The sequence below is a fragment of the Ixodes scapularis genome, unplaced genomic scaffold, assembly GCF_016920785.2.
Source record: "Ixodes scapularis isolate PalLabHiFi unplaced genomic scaffold, ASM1692078v2 PGA_scaffold0__279_contigs__length_252992795, whole genome shotgun sequence".
NCBI classification, from domain to species: Eukaryota; Metazoa; Arthropoda; class Arachnida; order Ixodida; family Ixodidae; genus Ixodes; species Ixodes scapularis.
The window spans coordinates 143,319,829-143,336,632 of record NW_024609835.1 but is presented as its reverse complement, the minus strand read 5'-3'; positions in this window follow the sequence as shown (position 1 = coordinate 143,336,632).

Here is a 16,804-nt window from a genome sequence, read left to right as displayed (position 1 = left end):
TGTTAACTCCGCCTGTCTATGTTCTTGGTTTTCTAGTTACCTGCGTCCCTTTTATTTTGGCAATCTATCACTGTCAGTATAAAAAAAAACACACAAAAAAAACAAACAGCGTTTACGAGTTGCCGGGAAAGAGAGGGCACACAGGGCCGCCGTGGAGGCAGCAAACGCAAGCTCCGTGTCTGGCCCGACCTCTCAATCTTAATGGGTTTAGAACACGCCAAAAATAATATATAAGATATCTACACTGCTACGACCTATTGTATGTTCCTATAGTTGTGTTAAACTTGTTTGGAAAAATGGCGCGATAGCTTAGTGCATAAATTGATTTATATGCGAGACCCTCGGATCTGCCCCATTCCAAAAGGCGGCTGTGGTTCGCGGGTTGGTCGCGTCGCCTGTCCACCGCGCGGCATCCCCTTGCGCGCACTAACAGACTTGGCTCTCTTGGTTGTCTGGATCTTTATCTTCCTCGTTTACCTTCCGCATTTCGAGCATACTGTTCGTGACGATTGCGTCTGCGGCGTTGCTCGCTTCGTCGAAGTCTTGGACACGGATCGCAGCACCGATGAGAGCGATTATCAAGAGACGTTGGAAGCGGGTCATTTTGACTGCGACCCGCTGGCAAACAGCTCCAGCGACGTAGTCATCGCGGGCGAACTCGCCGTGGTCGCCGTGGACCGTGAAAATCTCGCTGCTACATGCAGGGTTGAAGGTCAAAAGGCCGGGGGCGCGAGCGAGAATAACGTCGGAGTAGCGAGTTACGCGAGTGGTTTTGATCACACCGTGGCGAGGCGAGCTTAGATGATCTGGTGCTGCCTAGAGTGAGAGAGCATCCAATTATTACGTATTTTATGTGCAGCACGGGGTGTGACCAACTTGGGAAGTGCTGCCTGGTCGCCAGATAAAAAGGATTGAAATTCATAAATTTACTATTGCAATTTCTAGAGCTATAAAAATCGCGAAACTTGGTGTATATACTCAGTAGCCTATGATCAATCCATTTGAAGTATAATCTACCGGCGGAACTCGCCGGTCAGGCGCGAAAGGCATACCTTATGGGGCTTCACAAATAAGAAGACGCAGTACCGACAGGTAGCAACAGATTGGAAGGTGTAGGAATCACACGCATCAAAACTAAGACCGCACTCACGCCGGTGAAGCTAGCGGGTTTCAGACTACCCATATCTGAAGAGCTCAAGTGAAAGACCTACATCGGGAAAAACATGGAGACCCTGCGGCACATAAGCCGGGATTGCGTGGGTCCAGACAAAAAACGGAAACGATCGAAGCCCTCCAAGAATACGTCAGTCCAAGGGCGCCAGACGAGTGGGTTCGATCGAAGGGTTCGCAAGAATACAGCAAAGCCATCCTCGACTCACTGCTGGATTAGATCTGGAACCCACCACTTCGTCTAGTCTTAACATCATTACTCACCCCAAACCTCATAGACCCTTGATCCTACCTCTCTTGCCTCAAGATAAGTCAACCGAGGAAGGCGATGCTTTAATAAAAATAAATGAATTTTTTCACTCACATACTATACCAAATGAAGGGTGTTTGGGAAAATTGTCCACAACAACATATTTGGGACTTTTTTAAAAATGTTTTGGCTGAAACACCAAATATATTAGTGTTGTCTTGATAGATCAAATATAGATTATACAAAAACGTATTGACGATATGTGGTTACTAGTTTGGAATCGAGTGGGAATAAAAAAAATTTAAAGACGCTTACAATTCTTTGTAACTTTGAATTAGAGGGTAGCTCTTGATGAGGAGGGTAGGGTACGAATTGGAGGATCACGCGTGACGTCACGTGACGTCACGTGCGACGTCACGAGGGTAAAAGTTTCCCGCTAAACTTGGCGGCAAATTTTTTTGATAAATTTAGCGGGAAAGTTTTACTCTCGTGACGACACACACGACGTCACGTCTGACGTCACACGTGACGTCACTTATGACGTCACACGCGACGTCACGTGTGACGTTTCGAGGATAAAACTTTCCCGCTAAGTTTTGCGGGAGCTTTTTCCACTAAATTTTGCGGGGAAGTTTTCCAGGGTTGAGTGACGTCACTTATGACGTCACGAGGGTAAACTTTTTCCGCTATATTTAGCTGGGATTTTTTTCCGCTAAAGTTAGCGGAGAAAGATTCCCGCTAAATTTAGCGGAAAAATTTCCCTGCTAAATTTAGTGAGAAAATTTCTCGCCAAATCTAGCGGGAAAATATTGACCTTGTGACGTCACACGTGACGTCAAGTAATACGTAATTACGCCGTTACATCATAAGCGACGGCGACATCGCCGTCATCCTACGCGACACCGCCGACGCCGCCGTCATCACACGCGACGGCGAGGGTGACGCCGCTCAAGCCGGAAACGGGCGCCTGAGAGCTGCGCTCTAAAATATTCACAGGCTACGATCACCGAAATTCTGCCTCTCTTCAGGCTCCTTTGGGCTTTTATTTATGTAGCCTGAGCATGTCTCAACTTTCAGGTACAAAGCGCAAAATTTTGTGGGGTACACGCCACAACTTACAAAAAGTTAGAAGGAAATTTAAAAAAAAAATGAAAGCCGCTTACAACTCCCTGTAACGCCGAATTAGAGCGCAGCTCTTGAGGAGGAGGAGGGAAGGGCACTGGGGGGGGGGGGGGTTAAACTAACCAGGGGGGGTCACGTTACCTTGGGGGTCACGTGACCCCCAATGCCGATGATGTCATCACTGACGTCACTGATGACGTCATCAGTGACGATGACGATGCGGGTACCGATGACGTCATTAGTGACGTCACTGATGACTTCACCAGTGATGATGACGATGACGATGCGAATGTCGGTGACGTCATCAGTGACGTCGCTGATGACGTCATCAGTGATGATGACGATGACGATGCGGATGCCGGTGACGACATCAGTGACGTCACTGATGACGTCATCAGTGATGATGACGATGACGATGTGGATGCCGGTGACGTCATCAGTGATGATGACGATGACGATGTGGATGCCGGTGACGTCATCAGTGATGATGACGATGACGATGTGGATGCCGGTGACGTCATCAGTGATTATGACGATGACGATGCGGATGCCGGTGACGTCATCAGTGATGATGACGATGACGATGTGGATGCCGGTGACGTCATCAGTGATGATGACGATGACGATGTGGATGCCGGTGACGTCATCAGTGATGATGACGATGACGATGCGGATGCCGGTGACGTCATCAGTGATGACGATGACGATGTGGATGCCGGTGACGTCATCAGTGATGATGACGATGACGATGTGGATGCCGGTGACGTCATCAGTGATGATGACGATGACGATGTGGATGCCGGTGACGTCATCAGTGACGATGACGTCATCGGGGGGTCACGCGACATCGGCGGGGGTCACGTGACCTCGAGGAGGGGGCCACGTGACTTCGGGGGGTCACGTGACCCCCCACGAGGTCACGTGACCTTGGTGGGGGGCTCGCGCGGTGCATTATGGGACATTTCCCATGATGCACCGCGCGGTTACGCCGACGCCGACGCCGACGGCAACGCCGACGCCGACGGCGACGCCGACGCCGACGGCGACGCCGCTCAAGCCGGAAACGGGCCCCTAAGAGCTGCGCTCTAAAAATGCAACGGAATGCTTGAATCCAAATTAAGCCTTAGCAATATGTTTCTTTTTAATATGTTTTATGTTTATGTTCAAATTTGTATTTCTTTTCTTTCTTTCTTTTTTCTTTTTAGCTTTTCAATTTACATTTCCAAGCTAGTGTGCTTTCATGAGTAAGAGTATAGTCGTCAGCGGAGTTTCTTGAAACTCGATATTGCTGCCGGACTTCGATCAAAGTGGTAGACAGGGAACGATACTCAAACGAAGTCACAGTGCTTGAGGCTTCAAAGGAGCCGCGCGGTACTCACTCCTTTTTTTTCGCCCTGGAAATGAATACTGAGCGAGAGAATTACGCCGACTAGTTCCCAGAAATGCTCATCTTTACGTCTGGAATAATTGGTCACTTCATCAAAAAGGCCAGCTCTTTTCCTTAAAACAACATTCATGTTTCAACCAAGTCTCTGATTCACTTGCCGTTCTTGAATAAAATAAAACACCATTTTGTTCTAGCTTGAGTAAATAAACTATGGTGATTGCATGAAGCTGAAACTTCGTGAAAATACGTGACACTCGTGATTGGGATAAAACGCGAAATGTTCAAAGGATAAAATCTTTTTTTTTTTTCTGTTTGAGTTTATCTTTACCTAAACCTATATAATATCGTTTAAAAAGGAATCGACGTTTGGGACGCATGTGACATTTATATCAGTAAGACTACGTGAACAGCAAGAAAGAAAATATTAGAGCGCTGCTCTTAGGCGCCCGTTTCGGGCTTGAGCGGGGTCGCTGTCGGCGTCGGTGTAACCGCGTTCGTTGCATTATGGGATGTTTCGCCGCTAAATTTAGCGGGGAAATTTAGCGAAATTTTTCCGCTAAATGGGAGGGGAGCAGGAGAGGAAGAGGGGAGGGGAGGAGGGTAGAAGGGGCATACCCTTCCCTCCGTATCCTCCCCTCCTCCTCCCCAAGAGCTGCGCTCTATTTCGTCATTATAGAGAACTATAAATGTCTATTTTTTTTTGTTTCCTTCATACTGAGAAATTATTATTTTTTTGTAACTTCTATAATTATTAAAATAGCCAAAATGTAATTTCTTGTTTTGTTTTGACAGATAAAAAAAAAGCGTTTCTTTATGGTAGTTGAAGTGCGCACATGTTGGTGTTATCTTCTAGTGGCACTCTGGTATTCGTGAATTTCGTCATTGTGCTCTTTGAAACCTAGCTTTAGTGAAATCACGTCTGGATTTTGTGTTAATAAATTCAAACACGCATAGAACTGAAACACACGCGTAGTGTGATATCGCAGGCGGTATCTTTTTCTCAACCATTTCTGAGCCAGCATTCCCGCGGAATGATAGCAATGCCGACAGACGTGTGTGGTACGTGTTCCATCTGTTTTTACGCCAGACAGTAGTTTCTGCCTTGTTCTGGATTATGTAATCGACGTCATCTCTGCAAATGAATCGGTGTAGGCCAAAAGGAATACGACATGTTGATGCAAAGCGGTACGAGCGCTTACAAATGCTCGGATTGTACCAGGCGTCGCCGAGGTTTATAGGATGCTACGCTCCCCAACAAGGTTGACCAACAAAACGACGAGGCGGATCTGTTTAGGTGAATTTATCAATACTTCGAGCGCTCTTAATAGGACAAAATGGTTCCGTACTTTGAGATTTATTTCGACACACGTTCGAGGATAGTATCAACATTTTCATTATAATCATTTGAAACAAATTTTAAATTACTTCTATAACATAAGTCACGGTGGCGGCGGAGCCCGCGGCGACGGGGCCTCCGCCCCGCATGCTGTGTGGCGTGTGACGTCACTGCTCCTCGCGCTTGCGCAGCACGGAGCACGGCTCATTATGCGAGCCACGCGAAACTGCTCAACCTCGGCCAGTGTAGCTCACGCTACAAATGATTTTGAAAAAGTAATACATAAGCGTTTTTACTTTTACCTTAGCCCAATGATATCAGCATTTCATCACGGTTTTTTACAGGGAAAGGTCAGTTGAGTCAAATTTATTCTCGTTTTTAAGTTACTTTGCACCAGTGGTGTCAAGTAAGGGAGAAGTAGATGCAACCTATTTTGACATGTCAATAGCGTTAGATTGTGTATGTCATAATTTACTGCTACAAAAGCTTGCCTTGAATGGTTTCAGCCCGCATCTTTGCACGTGATTTTTTACTTGTCTAATTGGTCGTCCGAACTCTGTTAGCATTTCTGATAGCTATTCTGACGAGTTTATCTCAAGTCCTGGTGTACCCAAGGGGTTCATCCTGAGACGAATTCTCTCCCTTTTTTGTTAGTAAATGATTTTTCTTCCTGTACTATCGATGAAAAAATTACTTTTTTGCTGATGATCTTAAGCTTTTTATAAGTGTGAAGTCATTATCTGAGTGCCCCCTTCTCCAGGCTGACATGAAACGTGTTTGTGAATGGTGCTTCAAAAAACCGCTTGCCACTTAAACCCAAGAAAAATAAATCCATTGTGCTATCCAGAAAGACCGACGTACTTTACTTTTTTTTTTATGATGTAGGAGGGGCGCCAATTTTTCGGGTTCCTTTTATCAAGGATCTCGGTGTATCCATCGATAGTTCACTGTTCTTTAATAATCACGTATGTTTAACCATTAATGCAGCACTTAGAACAATGGGAATGACTTCACTATTGCGTCGCCAGTTTTCTACGCCCCGCTTCTTACTACACTTGTTTAAGACGTGAGGTCAAGATTAGAATTTGTCTCAATCATATGAAATTCGTTAATTTTATCACAGGATGTTGCAATAAAAAATGTACAAAAACGAATGATTATAGTTGTGTACGACCGTTTTAATAATAATAATAATAATAATAATAAAAACATAATAATAATACTAATCTTCATTTTTATGTGCCCAAAAACAACCCGGAGGTCTTCACTTTGGCGCACAAGTCAATGATAAAATCGAACGGAAACAAAGTAACACTTTAAAAGCAAAGTAAAGCACATGTCAAAGGTGTGTTGGAAGCGGTTCCAATTGGTAGAAAATATTGCTAGAAAATATTTTTTACGATTACGAAACGTCACTTGTTCGATTTGCGTTGCACAAGCTTGGCGTGCGGCGGCAATGCAGAGATTTTATTTTTTATTACAATGTTGTACACGGCGAAGGGATTTCAATTAATTTGTTAAGTTTTTTAGACTGTCATGTTCCGCCAAGGGTCAGCAAGAATGTGCGAACATTTTACCCATATTTTTTGTCTTCTCCGTCTTCTTTATCGACAATTCCATTATCCATTAATAAGGCTCATCTTGACATTTTACTTTGTTCGTACCAGTTTATGTTTCATGAGCGAAAGTGGATGTCTTCAAACTATCTATTGTAAGGCGGGTTTTGTGTAGCCTTTTCAGGCTCTGTTATATATTGTTTATATTTTTATTTTAGCGTGTTTTTTAGTGTTTGATACAGTGCTGCGTTTTAGTTTGCTTTGGGTGCACCACGTTATAGACTGTAAAGTTGCTTGTGGGTATAAAAAAATAAATATATTTTTCTTCTTCAACTTATTAAAGTTTAATACCCATCCCCAAACATACGAGTTCACGAGTTTCAATGGACAAAACAATGAACTTTATATGTATCCATTTTTCTTTGTTGGCAATTTTTTTTCCACCACTATCAGCCTTTATCACTACTTTTCTCGAGGATGGTTACTGGTATGCTTGCTCTGCTTCTAAATGATGCAACTAAGAGTTGCTTTCGTCTTCTCTCATTCCAACGTCCCTACCTGTTGTCCGGATGCGAGGAATGTCGAGTTAATTGAAAAGAAAAATCATTTAGTGTTCTCCCCCCTCCCCCTCCCGAAATAACAAAAATGATAATGACAGATGTTTGTTTAGAAGGTTTTAAAGAAACAAAACATGCAAAGATGTGTGTCTCTGTGCTTGCGTTACGACACAGCTATATTTTGAAACCCGCATACTTTTAGAATAACCTTCCACTCTCAAATAAGCACTTACAGTGCTAGAGATGTCTCAATTCTGTGTGTACAAACGCAGTTAATATTTAAAAAAAACATATAAAAACTGCTTCCTGAATGATATATCTTCTACTTCTAAAAAGGTTAGTGGCTGCCATGAGATAACAATCTAACCAATACATTATTTAAAAATTGCTCAAAGAACGGCATTTTTTTGCGCCGTACATGCCTGGAGTCGTCTGAAGTAAAAATGTTTTGAAAAAAGAAGAAAGAAAGATGAAATAGTTGTTGTCCATTAAAAAGAAAAGAGCATCGCACAACACACTGAATAATAAATACTTTTTTTTTTTTGCTTGCAAAATATGTGGGAAGGATGCCTCAAATATGATATATATGTAACTCTGTTATGTTTCCAGCCGAACGCAGAGGACTCTTTGTGTCATTGAATAGGAATATTATCCTTCTTGTCAGAACGTTGCATCTAATTTATAAACGCACTTCTTTGCTTATATGTGGAATTCACGCAATTCACAACGAAAAGATTCCAAAACAGTTATGGGCTGGCAGCTTTATTAAAATAACTTTGTATACGCATTAAAAAAATAAAATAAAAACATTTTCTAATTATAAAAAAATAAAATAAAAACGTTTCCTAATTATTTATATAGACTTTGGAAGCACAGAATGTGCCGTGCGGAGAGCGGCCCGAGCAATTTTAATGTGAAAGCATTAAGTGGGGGTCACGTGGAGCCCAAGTGGCGTTGGCTGTGACCGCGAAAAACAGGCATCTGAAGAAACGGCAGTTAATATGGCTGCAACGCGCTCCCATTGGCTGCGACGCGTCATATCAGATGCTTCGCCCTGGAAGTCGGCGGGGCGCTCATGGTCAAAGCGGACGCGCCTCTGAAAAAAGCACAAAGAAAAGCACAGCAAAGCAGATGCCTCGTCACGGAAGGCGCGGAGCCGGCGGTATTCGTCGTGCTTGCGCAGTGTGGAAGCATGATGTCACCGCTGGAGCGCCACGTGCAACAGGGAGACGTGGCGCGGTGCTTGTAGGAATCCGCTGCGTGTAAGAATGCTTTTGCGCTCCTTCACGTAAGCAGGCTTGAGTGTGCTCTTGTAATTTTCAATTCTTCGATCTTCTAAATGAAAGAAATAAAAACATGTATAAAGAACATGATCTCCTGATGTCGCCAGGATTATCGATAGTACTCACATGTGCAGTTAAGGTAGACAAGATACAACGACGATGAACCAACGATTCACGAGACGTTATGCATTAAAAGCGCGAAGTAAACATCCGAATTACACCCTAACAGTCCCGCCGGAGAGCACCAATCGATACCGCTACTGCCTCGTGTTTTGCGTGCGGCTAGACTTTTTCATCTTCCGGTGCCGCCATTTCCGCCCTTTGGCAAGCTTCTAGCGCGCTTCCTGTCTCTCGGTTTCGGTATGCCCCTGACGAACTCACCGAGAAAACAGGGAAGCCCTCCGCCGGGAAGTCCACGTCTGACTACACTTTAATTTTCGCCAAACGCAAGGTTGGTATTCTGGTCGGTGCCTCTTTATGTCTTGAAATCAGTGGGCGAGGTAGAGTGCACGGGAGTCGTTGTTTGGTTGCTGAATGTTTGCCAACCAACGCCAACAGCGGAATAGAGATACAGCGCATTCTCAAAACGCCTTCCACAACATAATAGACGAAGATGGCAGCGGCGCTCAGGAGGCGAGTATTGGAGAGGTCAGTGGCATATCCCCTTCGAGGAGAAACCTTCATCGATATTTCTGGTTTCTGGTGAACCGGTCGTACTACACAGCGCGGTATTACCAGCGCCACCTAAAGGCAAGGCCATAGAACTGTTGTCTGTTTACAACACTAAACGTAAAACTATATGTCTGGACGTCAATGGCCATTGGCCGCCGCCAAAGAGGTAACGTGAATAAGATAACAATTGTAAGAGAGGAACGGAATCAATAGTCGTCCGTTCTTAACTTTCTAAGCGCGTACTTCCTCGTGTAACCGAATTGGTGCGATTTTCCTTTTTAGTTTGTTTTACATTAATGTCGCGCGCATATACCCTAGGCAAGCGTGGTCCGACACTGTAACCTTTAACGGAGTGCTTTCATCGAGAAAACGATCTGGTACGACCATAAATATAACGCACAGTTGTCGTCTCACTGAGATTTCACGCGTATAAAGGGGCCATTGAAGGTATCCATTAATATACCTTTGAAGTTTAGCCATTAGAGTTATTAGCGCATGCTTCGCAGGTGAACCACCCACGTCTTGTGAGATGCCTTACGTTTTGTGGCACCCCTTGACTGCAACTGCGCTATTAATAAGACGGCCCATCACATCGCACTGAAACTCCATCTGACACAACCAAGCTGATAATCCTCAAATCCATTCCCTAAAACCAGTGTTGGCGGTAACACGTCACAAGTAACGGCGTTACCGATAACGCGTTGCTTTTTTTGGTGACACAGTAACGTACTCATTACTTTTTCGAAACAGTAGTAGTTACGTCACCTAATTCGTGTAACGTGTAATGGAGTTACCTTATTCCTTACTTTTTCTTCCCAAGACTTAAACATCAAAATTACACTTCAAATGATCTCGTGTTTGTAAGTGCCAAGCCACATGAATATGCGTTTTTTGGCGTTTTGTCTTGTAAGTATTGAGGTGAAACCGTGAAAAAGAGAAAAGGTAATTGCGTTCAATTTTAGCGTGAACATGTTTCTTGAAATATGGCGCTTTTGCATGCCTGTATCCTCAAAACACTAAAAACGTGATACTTCAATATTAAAAAAAGTAACGCAGAAAAAACGTGGGTTATTCTTTATTGGTAACGGCAACGGTAACGCGTTCTTTTTATTTGCATGTAACAAGTAACGTATTTCGATACTTCTTTTTCGATAACGCCTACAACACTGCCACAAAACTCGCCGTTAAAGAAAACCCTCCGTCGTTTTCAATATATCTAAGACTAAACAAATACTTTCACTGGACGGTAGTTGAAGCTATGGATTTTTTACCTTGATTATGTTTTGGAAGATCTTTGAAGATTTATCTCATATTCGTGAAATTGAGCGATTCAGTGTAAGTAATGGTGGACATGTCTAAACGTTTTTTTTAGCGTGATAGTTTGTCGTAGTTATGAAGGAAATGTACACACCTTTCCAAAAAACACTCGACCCCAGGGGCAACAAACCGTTTTGGAGCCCAGTCACTGAATTTGAGGCTAGACTCTCACCGGCGTCCCTCCTAACCCTAACCGAGCGGAGTATGATTTCAATAGGCGCAGCCTGCGTAGGCGCAGTTTCAAACGCTGCTGGCGGCCAAATTCTCATCTTTTCCCTCTATATTTTGTGTGTCATGGTACATGTATTTTCCCGAGGACATTGAGAAAGCAAAGTACCACGTGTAAAAAAAAAAAAAAAGAACTGTAAACTATTTTTGTTGCGTACGCGCGCGACAGAACGAATGCGACTGGAATGTATAGTTCTAGTTATTTATATTTTTTTCTTACGATAAGCTTTGACGGCGCCGCGGGATTCGCCGCATGTGAAACTACAAAGCGCTTTGCTGTCAAAAATAAATTGCAACAGAAGAGGGCCGGCATGCATTTTTCACGCTCACAAATAAAGTGTTTACGGATGGACAGGACACAGACATACAATTGAGGAAGTGTTAACATTCAAGCAATATATCGTACGCACCACACAATGCAGCGTTATCCGTAAAGAATGTATTTGAGAAAGATCTCAAATAACACAGTAACAGTCGACGACAGTCACATCTTGACGATCGGACGGAATTCGAGATGACTTAGTTTTGGGGCACGTTTTGGAGACAGCTTCCTTTTTTCACGACCGCACCAAGGCAAAGGAACGAACGCGACTAACCCGTTTCCCACCCGAAACCCGGACAACTATTTTTGGAGACGACTGAGGATTCTACGCGGATTATTTGTAAGAAGGGGGAGAACAATGTTTGCAAAATCGCGTCGAGGGTCGTTCGACGTCCTTCACCTCCTTCGTTTCCCGTGAATGTAAAGCAGAAAAACCTGACTGGCAGGCACTTACCAGCCTTATTTCTCAGAATGGAAGATAACACAAAAAGGATACGCAGCATGCATATAAGCAATTAAGTGGAAACTTTCAAGTGGGGCAAGAAAACGTCGAATGCAAAACCCCAAAAACGTAGGTAGAGAACCGCGCTGAGCGGGTCTTCAGAGTCCAAGAGAGTGGAAGAAAATTTCTAGCTGATAGAGGGCGCGAGAGTCGCACCAGCCGCATCAGCATCAGCAACATGGCGGCGGCCTAGGAGCGTCTTTTGAAAAGGTGTATAATCTCACAAGTCTCAGGAAAACGGCTGGGAAAACATAGACCTATCTTCCTCAACGCATTCGAGCGCGGATTCGACCTTATAAGAAGCCACACATACTCAAGAGCTGATTAATATGAAGATCGCAGTTACCAACATTCGATTTGTTTTTGTTTTCATCTGGAAAACAACGACATTCGTACACATGTGATCCATCGAGTTAACAAACTAAAAATACGATATCTAAATTTACCTTGCCCCTTTAAAGGGACACTGACAGGATATATATGCTCGCCGAGGTTTTTAGTTGTCATGACATATGAGAGCCCAACTACCCAGAACAAAATTTGCGGCTCAAAATTTGGTTTCTTTGCGCCAGAAAACCGCCGATCGAGAATTGGCCGGTTTGAGCCGCACTCACTCTTTTTATCGTAATCACATGCCGTTTTCTATGGTTTAGACACAACCACCAAATTTAATCAGTCATGGGTCATTAAAGGGGGACCAGCAGAAATATTCTTGCGCCTGGCGGAAAGTCCTCCTCGCCCTCTTTCCTTCTTGTATTGTAGCACGGCGAGGCGAGGGGAAAGGTCCCCTTTTGCGCCGGCTTCTTCTGAGAGGATAATCCGAGAAAATCCCCATTCTGAGCGACGGGCGATTGGTGCGGCAGCAGCGACCTCGTGACTTACAGGTAGCTTCAGCTCCTATCGCGTAATCTGCCCCATTTTTCGGCGCTCACCAAGCCTAGCCCCTCCGGTGTAGGTTTTACGGAGCTGCAAGGCTCCGCCCGCGTAGTCACCGAATTTCAGCTGTCGAAGGTCTTTGGTTTAGCCCGTTGCAAAGTAAGCGCATACTTGAGAGCTGCGATGCATCCCCGCACCTATTGAAGGAACGTTTCATTGATATTTTCAGTTGATCAAGGAGCTCAAAACACATGCGCGAGAAGTGGTGACTTGAATATGTAAAAATGACTTACATCTTCACAAAACATTCCATATTAAAAAAAAAAAAGAAAAGCGGCTGATCACGCTCAAACCTGCCTCAAATTGGGATTAATGGAAAAGAAAACGATGTACCAGGCGCGGGTAACTTCTAGAAGGTCTCTCTTTTCTAGCAGCGAGCACAAATATTGTGTGCGTAACCCACACTATATATTGGCCAACGAATGTAGGTGACATTTATATTTTAACGCATCCCAGCAACCACATGAGGTGAGAAGGCAGCAATGGTGTGTGTCGATACTAAAAAGTTTTATTGGATCGTCTTTAGCTCTTGGATAACCGCACCCTACAACAATATATAAGCTATAACCTTTCTGTGAGCATTCTTGATCGAGTGCGGCTATCGAAGCGTCTGGTGTTATAGTTCAACGTTGCTTAAATCGGCGCTATAGCACGTGCTGCCACTCTAAAGTATTTTCGAGGCATTAAAAATTAAAAATAACTCAAATGTAGCCGTTTCTTTTTTTTAACACGATACGCGTTTGTAATTTGTCTGCAAACACATTTTAGTTATACTGCCACACAGTTAGCACGGACAAACTATTGCCGGTCTTTCTGATTTTGTGTTTTAAAAATAAATGATATTTAGAAAACTGTCAATGCAACTGTCCAACCTAAGTGGCAGAGCTCAGTGCTAGACAATACATGTTGCTGGGCAGAAATAGTAAAAAGCGCCGATGTCGCGTTCGGGCTAAAAATGCCACGTAATGCACGCGTACCGCTACAAGTGCGTCCGGGCATTTCATCGAACGCCGTTTCATCAAATGCCGTTTCATCGAAGCCGTTTCATCGAACACCGTTTCATCGAACGCCGTTTCCTCGAACGCCGTTTCATAGAAGCCGTTTCATCGAACGCCTTTTCATCGAACAACGTTACAGTCTGTAATACTTTGGAATTTACTTTAATTTTTATACACAACTTCATCTAATTCTCTCTCTTTTTTTGTTTTGTTTCTGTTTTTATATCACTGGGTGCAGTGGCGAGATAAGTTCCATCGTGAACATATCCTGCTTCGAGAAGAAAGCCTCCATGAAACAATGACCCCTCTCCATGAGACATGAAACAATTAAAAATGAGACAAAAACAGAAAGCACAGACGCTTAAAAGTGTTTTAAGTGTCTGTCCTTTATTTGCAGCGTCGTGGTTTCAGTCATGTATGTACATGAGTAAAGCTTTTCAGCAAGTCGCATACCCAATTGTTTTTATTTCTTTTTATGCCAATTGCTTTTATTTTTAGTAATTCGACACCACCTTCAAAACAATTTCACAAGTGACTACCTTAGTCTTAACAAATGAAAGGTGAAACATCTATAAAGCACTATTATGCCCCAAAACTCGGCACAGAGCCATAACAGAGAAATTCGATGAAACGGCCCTTGGCGATTCGATGAAACGGCGTTCGATGAAACGGCGTTCGATGAAACTGCGTTCAATGAAATGTCCGTTCATTTGGTGAAACGGCTTTCGATGAAATAGCGAAAAAGTGAGGTTCAGGCTTGGTCGGAGATTGCTACAGTTACACTCGTACGCTTTTTCAGCTCTATCTCGCATAAATAAGCTTGTTGCTCAAATAAACAGGGGCATCTGACTTTTCGCTCATTTTGGCGTTTAGCGCGACTTTTAACAAGTTCTAAAACAGACAAAGCAAAAGTGATTTAATTAGCTCAGGATTATAGGTTGAGCGAAACATTTACAAAGTTCGAGGTTCCCTGAGTCGTCTTTTGTATTCAATTCACCCTCCCCTCACCACCACTTCCTTCCTTTAAATAAACAACGTAGATTATTTTATGAACCACAAGTAATAGAGCGTACTCGCAAAACGTCTATTTGGCATAAGAAAGCGTAAGGAAGGCTTTATTTAAATGTTCGAGCAATGAACTGGTTTTCTTACTGTGCGTGGCACAGCTAGCACGAACACAATTCATATTGACATTTTTACGCAAGGGCCATGCAGAATTTAGTGTATAAGAACAAATTGATGCCTCGTAAGTTGGTGCCCAACGGAAGCACTCTTTAACGAATTGTTTTTTTTTTTTAAATAACAACTTCTCAAACATAAAAATAAAACAAAATAACACCACTTTTTTGGGGGCCACTAAATTTACTGATTCACTCCGTTAGCGTTGATTGTGCAGCGGTATGCGTACATTACGCGACACTGTTAGCGCAAACACGACATCGGCGCTTTTTGCTATTTTCCCCGGCAATGTATCGACTCGCACTAAAATCTACCGCTTAGGTTGGATACTCGCATTAACAGTTTACTTAACATCATTCACATCTAACAAGAAAAACGAAAGTGGGAAACACTGGCGATAGTTTGTTTGTGCTAACTGCGTGGCGTAGGGTACCTAAAAGTTTTTTACAATGTTAAATACAATTCTGTGTCACGTTAAAAAAATTGTCTGCTTTTGCTTTAGTTTCTTTGAGACACCACAAATACTTCGAAGTGGCGGCCCGTGCTATGGTACCGATACAAGCAACGTTGAACCATAACACGACACGCTAGACTCGCCAAAAAGGGTTTTAATATTGTCTTTTTTGCTCCATAGCCGCACTCGATGACGAATGTCAACAGCGAGTCTAACTTACATTTCGTTGTGGGGTACGGACCGTACGGTTATCTAAGTGGCTAAAAGCGACCCACTAAAACATTCTAAAATCGACATCCACCCTTGATGCCCTCTCACCTCAGGTGGTTGTTGGGAATGTGTAAATATGAATTTCATACATTTTGCTGGCCATCATGTTCCGCGAGTTAGGCACAAAGCAGGCCATTTTAGTAAATCGTTTTCAAAGGGCCGCTGCCACTTCAGGCGCGCGCTTCAGAGAATGCATCGAAGTGGCAGCGCGAGCTCCCGCTAAACATAGCGTGGCCTGAAAACAGTCTGCTAAAGTTCTCCAATAATTTGTGCTCGCTGCTAGAAAACAGAGACCTTCTAGAAGATGCCCGCGCCTGGTACATCGTTTTCTTTTCCATCGATCCCAATTTGAGGCAGGTTTGAGCGTGATAAGCAGTTTTTTTGAAGATGGAATGTTTTGTGAAGATGTAAGTCATCCTTACATATTCAAGTCACCACTTCTCGCGCATGTGTTTTGAGCTCCTTGATCAACCGAAAATATCAATGAAACGTTCCTTCAATGGGTGCGGGTAGGGAGCCTTCATGTGCGCTTTGCTAGGGTGATGCCACCCTTTGTAATACCACTCGCCGACAAACCAGCAGCCATTTTGTTCCTGGGCGATAATCCGTGGGGCTTATAACCCTCCCGGAAACAAGCACCTTATCTCAGAAGTTCGGAGCAGCGTTGTGGAACCCACGGAGGGAGGATTAGCATTTTCCCCCTCGGATGGGATTACCGATGGACACAAAAGGCCACTTTCCGGCGCACGGGGAAACAATGAGAGAAACAAAATGGCGGTGGAAGAGGGTGTGGGAAAGGGAAACAGGCAGTTGGCATCACTCTATGCGAAGCGCACATGAAGGCACTCTAGGTGCGGGGATGCATCGCAGCTCTCAAGTATGCGTTTACTTTGCCACGGGCTAAACCAAAGACCTTCGACAGCTGAAATTCGGTGACTGCGCGGGCGCAGCCTTGCAGCTCCGTAAAACCTACACCCGAGGGGCTAGGCTTGGTGAGCGCTAAAAAAATGGGGCAGATTACGCGATAGGAGCTGAAGCTACCTGTAAGTCACGATGTCGCTGCTGCCGCACCCATCGCCCGTCGCTCAGAATGGGGATTTTCTCGGCTTACCCTCTTAGAAGAAGCCTGCGCAAAAGGGGACCTTTCCCCTTGCCTCGCCGTGCTACAATACAAGAAAGAAAGAGGGCGAGGAGGACTTTCCGGCAGGCGGAAGAGTATTTCTGCTGGTCCCCCTTTAAGTCGCAAACTCAATATAAAAAAAAGA